The sequence below is a fragment of the Carcharodon carcharias genome, chromosome 9, assembly GCF_017639515.1.
Source record: "Carcharodon carcharias isolate sCarCar2 chromosome 9, sCarCar2.pri, whole genome shotgun sequence".
Lineage (NCBI taxonomy): Eukaryota > Metazoa > Chordata > Chondrichthyes > Lamniformes > Lamnidae > Carcharodon > Carcharodon carcharias.
The window spans coordinates 49276035-49288348 of NC_054475.1; positions in this window are offsets into that span (position 1 = coordinate 49276035).

A 12314-nucleotide genomic window follows, 5' to 3' on the forward strand; every position below is an offset into this window, starting at 1 on the left:
TAACTGATGATGAGATTATTTGAGCACAGAGGCTGCTTTAAACTTGTTACATAGATTTTTTACTCGGCATTTGAGTCATGCTCAAGGTTAACAATTTGTCGGCTTGAGAAGAGTTTTCTTATGAGTGGTTAGGTGCTACAGTTGAGCAATAAATGCCTCAGTTCACCCTGACGCTATGCAGCTCTTATAGAGAGTTCCTATTATAACTTCGAACTAATTTTACACTAGCTTTGACATCTAAATGTGTTATTGTGAAAAGTGGCCTTTTGTAAGAGCACATTGTATAAGTACCATGGGACAGTACCACCTGGCCTTTGAACAGTTTCTCAATCTTCTGTACTGAAAGAGCTAGAAACAGAGAAACCATTTCCTTTGGTGGATGAATCCAGAACAAAGAGGTATAATCTCATAATTGAACCTAAGCCATTTAAAAGTGAAATGAGGAAACATTTTTTCATGAAGTGTGGTGGGGATCTCGTACTCCCTTCTTCAAAATAAATTGGATGTTGGGTCATTTGAAATTTACAAGACTGTGATTGATAGGTTTTTCATTGGTAAAGGTATCAAGGGATATAGAGCAAAGGCTTCTCCATGGAGTTAAGGTACAAATCAGTTATGATTTGATTGAACAGTGAAACAAGTTCAAGGGGCTGAATGACCCACTCCTGTTTCTATGTTGGGCATGTTTTTACAAGCATGTGGTACTTTATCCTGAGTAGAAAGAAAGACTTGCAATTATACGGCTCCTTTCATGACCTGAGGATGTTTCAATTGTTGAAGTCTGTTGTAATTAGGAAACATGACAGCCAATTCCTACATACAAAACAGCAATGTGATAATAGCCAGATAATTTGTTTTGGAGGTGTTGCTTGAAGGATGTATATTTACCAGCAGATAGAGGAAAATTTCTCATAATCTGGCATTGACACATGGGCCAGAACGTTTCATTCGCCGAGTGGGTTGCAGTGGACAAGAACCTTCATGATAGAGGATGCAATGATGTCAAGAGGGCGTCCCAATGTCATCGTGCCACCTCGCGATATTTCAGTCGGCGGGCACACGCGGATGTCAGATGCGCAACCGCCGACAATTAAAGGGCCAATTAAGCCAATTTAAAGACCAATTGACAGCAATTTTGAGTGGCCCATGCACTTTTACGCTCAGTGCTAAGGGCCAATTGGCCAGGTGGCCTTCACGTTTTTCATTCATTTTACATCCAGGGCAGGATAAAAGACTCAGGATATGAAGGTGAGAAGTTAGGAGTTTTGTTGTGAGTTGTTTGTAGTTGACTTAGAGATTGTTGCTGACATTTTTTGGGTGTCGGGGGAAATTTCTCGGATTACTAAACATTTGCAGAGGCTTTCTGCAGAAAGGCCCCTTCAGGAAACCTGTGCAACCATTTGGACAAACTTGGGGATTGTGTACTCAGCTGGAGGGACCTCCTCAGAACAGGAGAGGAGGGCCAGAAGGGACAGGGGGCCAGTTGCCCCCAGGCACTGTCCCAGAATCTGCCTAATGGGCCTAGAGGTGCAGTCAGAAGGGGTGGAGGGCTAGCAGGATTTGCAAAGTATGAAGGTCTGGAGAAGGCACCATTACCCAGCAGGTACAGTGTAGAGACAGTGATCATTCTACCTGGACAGGTAAGAGGTTCAGTGCCAGGGAAGGCTCCACATCTCCAGGGAAACAGTCAACTCTATCTGCAACACAATCAGTGCCGGAATAGCCTCCTACTGTGTAGGTAGCCACCCTATTCCAGGTGACAGTGGCCCTGAGCTGATATGCCTCAGGCTCGTTCCTGGGGTCAGTGGGAAATCTCTGTGGAGTCTCACAATCTGCTGCCCACGGTTGCATCAAGTTGGTCACAGATGCACTGTTCCAACAGGTCAACACATTCATTCACTTCAGGACAGACAAAGCCAGCCAGACAGAGCAAGCCAGAGGCTTCACTGCAATTGCAGGATTTCTCTGAACTCAGGGAGCCATTGACTGCACGCGTGCGCCCATAAAGGTGCTAGTGGGGCAGCTGAGTTCCTTTGTCAATAGAAAGGGCTTCAACTCTCTGAACATCCAAATTGTGCGTGACCACAAGAGTGAGATACTGCAGGTTTGTGCCTGGTATCCAGGAAGTTGCCTTAATGCCTACATCCTGCATCACTCCCAGGTGCCAAGGCTGTTCATTGCGCCAACACGCTTGGATGGCTGGCTACTGGGGGACAAAGGCTATCCGGTCTAAAGGTGGCTGATGATGCCACTGAGATACCTGGGGATTGCAGCTGGGGAGAGCAACAACCGCAGTCATGCCCCCATAAGGGCAATAATTGAGAGGACTATAGGCCTGCTCAAGCTGAGGCTTCACTGCCTGGACCGATCGGGGGATCGCTGAGCCTGGACCGTTCTGGAGGATATTGTAATCCTTTGGATCAGATCTCCCTCAACGTAGTTGTCTGCTGTTCCCCACACAATCTAACTCTCTCAAGAGGAGATCAATTGGAGGATGAAGAAGGCAATGCTGTTCCAGAGGCTGCAGAGGACAATTCCAGTGTTGAGTCTGAGGAGGAGTCTGAACAGTCCCAGGGTGAGGAGCAAGATCCCAAAGTGAGGGCATTAATGGGAGGCATGGTATCCAGGGAGGCCTTGATTCAGAGGACTTTCAGTTAGGAATTCAAAGCAAGGAGTCAAGGTGATGGCAAGAGAAACACCTCCTAGCTGATTGGTGCTGATGGAGCACTCTTCTCACCCTCCACTCAAATCCCTGCCTCTGAAATAAACTTTGTAGCCCATTATATGTGTTACACATGACTCCCAGGCCTCATTCCCTAACAATTGCATGAAGCACACTAAGGCTATTGCAGATGATCCAACATTTTAATACTGAAGGGAGAGACATCCATGCACCATTACACATGTGTCAAGGAAAAGATAATCACCCGTGAGATGCCGTATGTGATCATAGTGACTTAAATTTTCACTTGTGAGTGCTATGTCTTGGCGCTTTCCCCTCGCCGGCAGCAGCATTGGAGGCAGGCCGCTGACTCTGATGCCTCATTGGCCCTGATGACTTTGGGGCCATCCTCTGGTTGCCAGGGCCTGTATGGGCCTTATCTGGGCAGGAGAGTCCAGCACTATGGCTGGGTACTCCTCAGTCGTCACAGTCACGGTCTCCTCAGATGTGACATCACTGGTAGAGGGGCAGAGGAGTTTCTGCCATTATCAGGAGCACCCTAAGAGGAGCCCCAGATGCATGGAGCTGCAGGTCATCCATTGACATGAGGACTGTGTGAACCTCTTTGTTCACCAGAGATGGACGGGCAGCTAGCAGAGTCACTAGATGCTTCATCCATCTCTCACATTGGCAGTGACCTGTTAAGGTCACTCCCTGAGTGCGGGCTTGCAGCTCTGAACACATGGCCAGAAACCCCTGATTGAGTTCCTGGAGCTGCCTCTCCATGAGAGTCACTACTCTCTCGATAGAAGAAGCTATGTATTCAGAGATCTGGGCCAATGCAGTGCTTATGCTCTGCACACTCTCCTCCAACACTGAGACCTTGGCACGCAGACCCTCAGGGATCTCTGCCAGATCTTCGCGCACATACTGCTGGACCTCCAGCATCTGCCGTCTGATGGACCACTCCAGAGGCTCATCAGCTGCTTCAGACTCAGCAGCATGGTCCTGGCCTCCAGCAATCCTCTGTTTGTCAGCACCCTGGGGACTCTCTACCTCTTCTAGCTACTCAGGTGAGTGTGATGTGCCTTCACCACTGTGCACTACTATCTGATCTGAAGCGCAGGCTTATGCCAACTGATGTATCCATATCTGCATTGGTGTGTGGTGCAGAGGGAGGACATGACGTATGTGCATCTGGCAGATGGTCATCCTCGGAGCTCAAGCGGGGGTCCTCCAGGTCCTCCTGGGGATGTGATGATGTTCCATCTGAGGCACGAAGGAAAAATGCCAGTCTTGAACAACATTAGAAACTCAGAATGTGTGCAATCCAGTTGCTTCTCAGAATAGACATCTCGCTGAGCAAAGATTTCTGAATGGATGAGAAACGGGGATTAGTGGATTTCACATGTCAGTTTTACAACCGCTGCCCCATATCACTCATAACCTCCCACAACCTCTTCCCTGTCCACCGGACTCTTACCCTCTGAGACCGCTGCTTTTCCGTGACCACTGGACCTGGTTTGTACCCCATCTCCAGTGCTTGCTCCTCCGCCTGACTTAAGAGCAGAAGATTTGTGTCACCACCACCTCCCATCTGTCCTCGCTTCTGCACATTGTGACTCCTCTACTCCTGTAAGGACAAACGTGCTTTCATTATTCTGTCCTACTACATGCCAGAACATACCAGCCTCCCCCCTCAAAAGAAACAGGCTGAGGTGCCCATCACATTGCTTGGGCTCACCCTTACATACATGCCAACCATCCAGTCTAATCACATGTAATCTTTAAAGGCACAGGGTTATGTGCCAATGTACACCCTGCATTTCATACCTGTGAGCACCACAAGACATTTATCCATGGTTCCAATTGGATTCAGTACTCACCCTGGCAGAGCGCAGAAGGTCATTGAACTTTTTCCTGCACTGGATCCAGGTCCTTTGCATGACATCATGTCTGCTGACTTGACCTGCCACCTCTGTCCTTGCCTTCTTTGTTAAGTGAGGTGGCCTCCTCTTTCCGTCTGGCGGCAACAAGATGTTGTGTCAGGCACTGACTGCCTCCAGCAGAACCCACAGGCACTCATCTGAAAAGCAGGAGGCAGACTGGCTCCAGACATTTCCATCCCACCTGGCCTGGGCTCCAGGTGCAGATGACATATGGCAGACACTAAGAGAAAAATAACTGAAAAAAGTAGTCAGACCCCTGGAAATTCAAAGCAGCTCCCTGAGGCTGATGAACACAGATTTTTAGCCTTCAGGGAGTTCCATGTAAACCCCCTGCACACAGCCTTATTCCTCTTGGCATCCACTCTTTTCCCACCCTCACTGGCAGCGTTGAGCTCAGTGCGCATTTCACTCAACTGGCAGTTAATTGACCAGCTAGCATGAAATTGATGTCAGGACCCTATTGGGGGTGGGAACGAATTTCACATCTGCTTCCGGTCCTACCTCGATAGGCCTAAAATTTAGGCCATGGTCTTTCCCCAACAGGGAAGACAATGATCATATGAAGGAAACCTAGACAGAGATTCTGAGCCCAATTACACTGCAACATTACCACTCAGAGTAAGGTTATGTAACTCAACACAATGCAGGGATTGGAACTGCCTTTTTCCCTATTTATGCGGTCCCCTACCAGATAATGTAATATATTCACTCACAAAGGCACTGCAGAGTCCTGAGCTTTATTGTCCATGGAAAGAACGCCTGACATGATGGTGAGTTACTGAATGGCAATCAGAAACATTGGGCAGAATTTTTTGCTGAGCGGGCAGGTGCATGCCTAACTTGCTTGAGTATGAAATAACATGGGATGATGTCCGGCGAGCATCCCAATGTCATCACGCACTTGTGCGATATTTTGGTCGGCGGGCACGCGCCAAACTCAGAAGAGCGCCTGCTGACAATTAAGAGGGCAGTTAAGCACATTAATGGTATAATTAACAGAGATGTTTCATTGCTTGTCCAACCTTATGGTTGGCAGGTGGGAGACTTGCACAGGTGGTCTTTGCATTTTTCAGGAGACCTCCTCCACGGGCGGGATGAGGTTTCCGTGATAAATTAAAATAAAAATAAATTTCTGTGGATAGCATTTTCATTACTTATATTTTCAGGTGACTGATTATGAAGCTTGAACACTTTTTTCTGGTTTCTGTGACCTTTATTTTAGGTTGTTCAGGTCTTCAGCTCCCTGAGATAGCTCTCTGCCTTCAGGGAGCTTTTTGTGAGCGCTCGCCTGCGCTGACTTCAACGCTTGCCCTGCTCCCACCCCCACCCAACATTGCTGAGCCTTTAAGCGTACATTACATGCTGGCTGGCCGTTAATTCGCGGTCAGGGGCCGATCACAGTCAGCAGTCTGTTCCCCGGCCGATCCTGCACCCACCAACTGTGCCCGCCAAACTGAAAATTCTGCCCATTAAGAATGTCAATCCACAATGAGACATTTGCCGCTGTTCTCATGCCACACTAGTCAAGAACCAAAGCAAAATACTATGGAATTTGGAAGTGGTGGAAATGCTCCATAGATCAGGCAGCATTTGTGGAGAGGGTATTAACATTTCAGGTTGATAAGCTTTCATTAGAACTGGTAGGTATTAGGGGTTTAATATTGCAATCCTGACTTGTACCTTGTATATGATGGAAAGGATAAGTTGTGATTTTATTCACAGAGGTGAAAGTAGGCATTCTTGGTGATGGAGTAGATAATTGGTCAGTAGCCCATCTTGGGATCAATTATGACACTAAGGTTGTGAACAATAATTCTAAAGATAATCACCTTTTTTCTTGAAAATACTTTTAAAAACAACATTGGTGCGTTACTTAAAGCAGAAGACAACAGTATGTACTTTTTCGGATCTTGTGACTAATGGGTTGAAATGAGGTGAATTGGTGCCTCCATAAGGAATTCCCTTCTCCCCCTTCTAACAAAGTCTTTGAGCCACATCGAGCAAAGCTTTTTTAAAGCTAGTAGATGACTATATTTCATATGAAAGTTTTAAAGCATTGTTATTTATATCAGACAGTTTTGCTGCAGGACCAGCAAAAGAAGTAACATATGCGCCACAGAAATGCCAGGGAATGACCATCTCCAACAAGAGAGAATCTAACCACCTCCCCTTGACGTTCAATGGCATTACCATCACTAAATCCCCCACTATCAACATCCTGGGCGTTACCAGAAATTGAACATGACCAGCCATATAAATACTGTGGCTACATGAACAGCTCAGAAACTGGGAACTCTGTGATAAATAACTCACCTACTGACTCCATAAAGTCTGTCCATCATCTATAACATATGAATTAGGGGCAGGAGTAGGCCACTCTGCCCTTCAAGCCTGATCTGCCATTCAATAAGATAATGGCCGACCTGAATGTCACCTCAACTCCACATTCCTGACTACTCTCAATAACCTTTCACCCCCTTGTTTTGAGTTCCATCTACCCCTGATAACCTTTGCCTAACAAGAATCTATCTACCTCTGCCGTAAAAATATTCGGTGATCCTGCCTCCACCGCCTTGTGACGCAGAGAGTTCCAAAGTTGCACAGCCCTCTGAGAGAAAAAAATTCTCCTCATCTCTGTCCTAAAAGGGTGACCCCTAATTTTAAAACAGTGCCCCCTGGTTCTGGACTCACCCACAAGAGGAAGTATCCTCTCCTGCTATGTGGCAGGCTAGGGTAAGTAGAAACTATAGCATGCATGGCTAGAAGCAAAAGGTCTGATCAGAAAGCTTGAAGACAGAACCAAGGCCTTCACCACATGCTACATACTCCCTGTAGAATTCAGCAACTTCAACTGGAGTATGAATCTTCAAATGCTTCTACTAACTCAGTAACAGGGGAAATCAGTTAGCGACTAACTTGAAAGTGGTTGATGATCCCATTAAATAGCACTGGTGGGGGTTGCTTTCTGCTGGTGACTGCAAGTTCATCAGTCAAATGAGAGTTACACACTGATTGATGTCATGATCTGCCTACTCTGTATACCTCTGCTGCAAGCTTCCAGCTCCTAAGCTTAACCTCTCTCAAAAATGATGATAGGTGCACTCACATCAGAAGTGTGTGCACACAGCATGGTGGCATTCTATACCTGCAGCGGCATCCATTGCACCAAAAATATGGGTGCTATGCAACTGAACTTTGCAGCCATCATATTGATTGCCAACCAAGTGCCATAAAGTTATTGCAGCCAGCAAGAGCACAACACTAAAATTATATTATCATGCTTACAATTTTGGGATTGCAATTGATGTAGACTTGGCAGCACTGCCACAGTTTTAGAATCTCAATTAGGATCAGAAGATGCCGCATTAAAATGGAAACATGGATGAAACCTGATTATCAGATCAAGGCCCTTCTCCGATTAATTACAGCTACAAACATCTTGTGTTCTTGAAGTTGTTCCATTGAATAAAAAAACATAAACCATTTCTTTAATACTTTGCATAAAAAAACCTGAAAGATAAATAAATCAACTGTTTAATATTTACACCGGTTAGAGCAACTTTCTAAATACAAAAACATGCTTTGCATCTCTAACCGTAACAGGAAGGAAGTGCAGGCAGTGTCACGGTTCAGAACATCTAACAATGGAATATGTTAACTTAGTGAATAACATTTTAAAAACCCTTCTATGGAATTTGCATCTATTCCAATTTACTTGTCTTTTTTCAGCAGGATATATATCTATAATTAACATGTAGAGCTCTGTTAATGATTAGCTTAGTTTAGCTCCATTTATAAAGAAAAACTAAGATTAAAGTAGACGATTCACAGTTCAGTTGACCACCAAAGTTGAAAGGTGCAAAACGGAATAAAAATATATAAGGGCTGCTCAGGACGAGCATGGCCTTTGATAGTGTTACGGCTACATGAGGAACGGTAAAAACTACTCCCCTGTTATACCACTCCAAATCTGACCATAATAGGGTTTTATTCTGAATTTAGCAAGGATGTGCTTTGCCAATACTGCAGGAGTCCCACTATGTACGCTTTCAAATTATAGAGAATTAACCAGACAGGTTTTCTGAGCTTAGAGCAAGTTAAGTTTATTGCCCCTACTTCCAGAATTTTAAAAAAACAAGGTAAATCGTAACCACATAATGCTGCACACATTCCCTGGGCTGACACACACGCTAGTACAGATGATAGAATAAAAGGATAGGCTTAAAGATGTTTTACAGTTTATGAAGATAAACAATCAAAAAAATATATGTTTAACTGTCTTTTGGCTCATCTTGATGCGGTGATTCCATGTTATGGCAGTTTTGTTCCACTGTTTTTCAGGGTGTAATTGTATGGAGCAGATTTGTTCCCACATTTTGTTCCTGAAAGAACTTGGTTTGCAGTAGATTTATCTTCTCAGGATGGTTACTTTGCAAATCTGGGTGAAATACTTTTGAGAGAGAGAGAGAAACAACTTCCTTGCAGCTTTTCAGTACAGCATTCTGATCTCTCCTTGTGTTCTGATTTGGCTTGGGTAAAACTGTTCTTAAAAGCCTTGCTGGCTGTATATTCCAGAATAATTCAATTATCATGTCTGCTGTCATCATTGTTTTATAGGGCAGGTAATTGCATTCTGATGTCTCACCTCAGAAACTTTTGAAGAGATTCAAGATAGTGTAAAAGCCAACAAGCAATGTTGTGGTTGGGATGGGGGGTGTTGGGTGTCTGTGCCCTTTTCATCCTACTTGGGTGGAATGCAAGTTATATATTCTGGCGGGCTGGCAGTACTCCACTGTCTTAATAGGATTACAGTTTATTGTTTTTTAAAAATCCAGCCAGAAAAAAGAGAATTAGAAATTGTATTTCTTTTTTTAAAAACACACCCCCATAACAACAGTCTTGTTGATATGGTAGAAAGTGAAGGTTGAAAGGAAGAAGGAGCCCCATGGCTTTGAAGCATGAATAAGTTAAAGTTGAGGCCTGTGACAACAGTTTTGATGCCAACAGACTAAGAAGTAAATAAAAATAATCTTGCATTTATATAGCACCTTTCATGACCTCTGGACCTCCCAAAGTGCTTTGCAGCCTAAGAAGTACTTTTGAAGTGTAGTCATTGTTGTAATGTACGAAGTATGGCAGCTAATTTGCACACAGCAAAGTCCCACAATGTGATAAAGACTAGATATTCTGCTTTAGTGATGTTGGTTGAGGGATTAACATTGACCAGGACACTGGGGAGAACCCTCCTGCCCAGTTTCAAAATAATGCCATGAGATCTTTTATATCCACCTGAGAGGACAGACAGAGCCTCGGTTTAATGTCCAAAAGACAGCACTTCCAACAGTGCAACATTCACTCAGTACTGCGATGGAGTGTCATTCTAATACTTTTATGCTCAAGTCTCTAGAACAGACATTGAAACTACAACTTATGAACTCAGGGGCAAAATTGAAACCATTTTCACTGGTGACTAGGGGAAAGCACAATGACAGCAAGGTCACAGCTGGGGAGGAACTAGAGAGGAAATTTTAGCATTCACAAAATATGGGGTTCTATAGAAGATGGTAGCTTTTGTCATGCTTTCTAGCACATGAGTTATTTCGATCATGAGGAGAAGTATTAAAAGAAAAGCAGTATTAGTGAAATCCTTGGGTGGAATCATCCCAGATTTGCACAAAGTGCAGCAGCGGGTAGTTAAAACCAACAAAATCTTACCCGCTGACCACATTGGTGGCTTCTCATGTTGTATTGTCCCAAACCCGCCGTATTAATTATGCATTCCTGGGAAACATGCCGTTTCCATGGTGGGCTGACTGTCATTCACCCACCACGCCATCACCTCACTGCCTCATCAAGCTAGACACCATTTTTAATGTGCAGCCACATGCACACATCTCAGTGCTTCCAGCCCAGGACTGCCACATGGAAGACAAGATGGCCCCGAAAGGCAAAAAGACTGCAGCCCCTCGCTTCAGTAATGCGTCCCTCGAGCGCCTTTTGAACTCCGTGGAAATCCGCCGTGATGTTCTCTACCTCGGCTCTGGCCACAGGATGGGCAGCTGCATCACCAATCCAGCGTGGGAGGCAGTGGCTGCGATGGCCAGCACCAATACCCTGCAAAAGTAGACAGTTAGCTAGTGCCACTAGAGGATGAATGGTCTCCTCCATTCTGCCAGGATAATTCTTCTCATCACTCTCAACTCACGCACTCACAAACCCATCATGCATCCACAGGGATCTCACACCTCAAGAGACAACACCACTAACTCTCACACACACCCTCACATCTACATCAGGCTCATATCCTCTCAAGCTAGCGTCCTCATTCTGTCCATGGCTCTGCTCACCACACAAACATTCCATGTGTCCTGCTCACACTCACTCCATCTGTTTCCAGGCAGGAGAAACTGGCTCACATCAGCAGGGAGAGGTCCCAAACCCACATTAGGCCTCTCACTCACTTTGAGGAGTGTGCCATCATGTTGACTGATGAGGACATGGACCATGCCTGCAGTGAAGGGGAGGTTGGTGGCGTGTACCCTCGTGAGGATCTTGCACCACATCATCCCTCTATCAACGCATAGGTGATTGCTCTCTCTCCTGCTTTTGACTCTGCTGCCATGCACTAATTATCCCTACTTTGGTTCACAGGGATCTCTGCCAAGCGACTGATGCCCTTAGCCAGCCAGTCCCTGAGCTCCATCCAGGTCTGCACCACTAGCTAAGAGGATACCTCCTCCAGTGAAGAGGCAGAAATAAGCAGCCTGGAAGACCCATTAAAGCACTTAGTCATACCCTCCAACAGCACAGAGACACACACCTCAGTAGGACATAGTTCTAGGCAGGCTCGGTTTCACAATCTGGTGGTCGCTGCATGGGAGCGTGTCCGCAGCAGGAGGAGGCAGGTTCGACTGAGCTCCCCAGCACTCGGTGGACTGCTGGGGAGGAGGCATCTGTGAGGTCTGAATCAGGTGACGAGACTCTGGATTTGGCCTTCCAACTCATTGTGGAGAGTCAGCAGAAGGCGTGGGAACATCAGACAGAGCTGTTGGAAGCCCTCAACAGATTGGCACATGAATTGAAGGAGTGTGTCCACCGGCTCTCTGATGAAGTGGTGCCTACATGTGAGCATATCGAGGTCTCCATTGGGAGGATACCGTGGAGACCCTGGCCCAGCAGATTGTGGAGATGTGTGCAGACCTGCACTCCATCGCTGGAGCCATGGGTGAGTTCCAGCAGTGACGGTGTGAGAGGGAAATGGAGCACCTCGATGTCCCTCCAGGTGCTCCTTCTCCTTGGCCCTGGCTCTCAAAAGGAGGAGGAGCGGCAGCTGGACACCCCTGGGTCATCCACTCAGGCTGTCCTGTCCCTCTGAGTCCCCTTTGCCTGTGAGCTCCTCAACCTCGTCCTCTGTCACTGCAGAAGGTCCAGCTGGCCCACACCTGATTCTGGAGGGAAAAGTGTTTATATGGCAGGGCCTCTTGGAGACTCGTACAGGCGCTCTCCCACGCACGTGGATCCTTCACATATCACACTCACCTCAATGTCCTGAGCATTTTCAGTGCTGCCTGCTGGGGTTCGCTTTCAGTTGCCCATCTGAGCTGACCTGCATCTCTGTCCAATGTTCACACTCCCATGCAGCACCTGATCTCACCCACCATTACTGTCACTTCACTTTCAATTCAAACAGCATGGTCTGGATT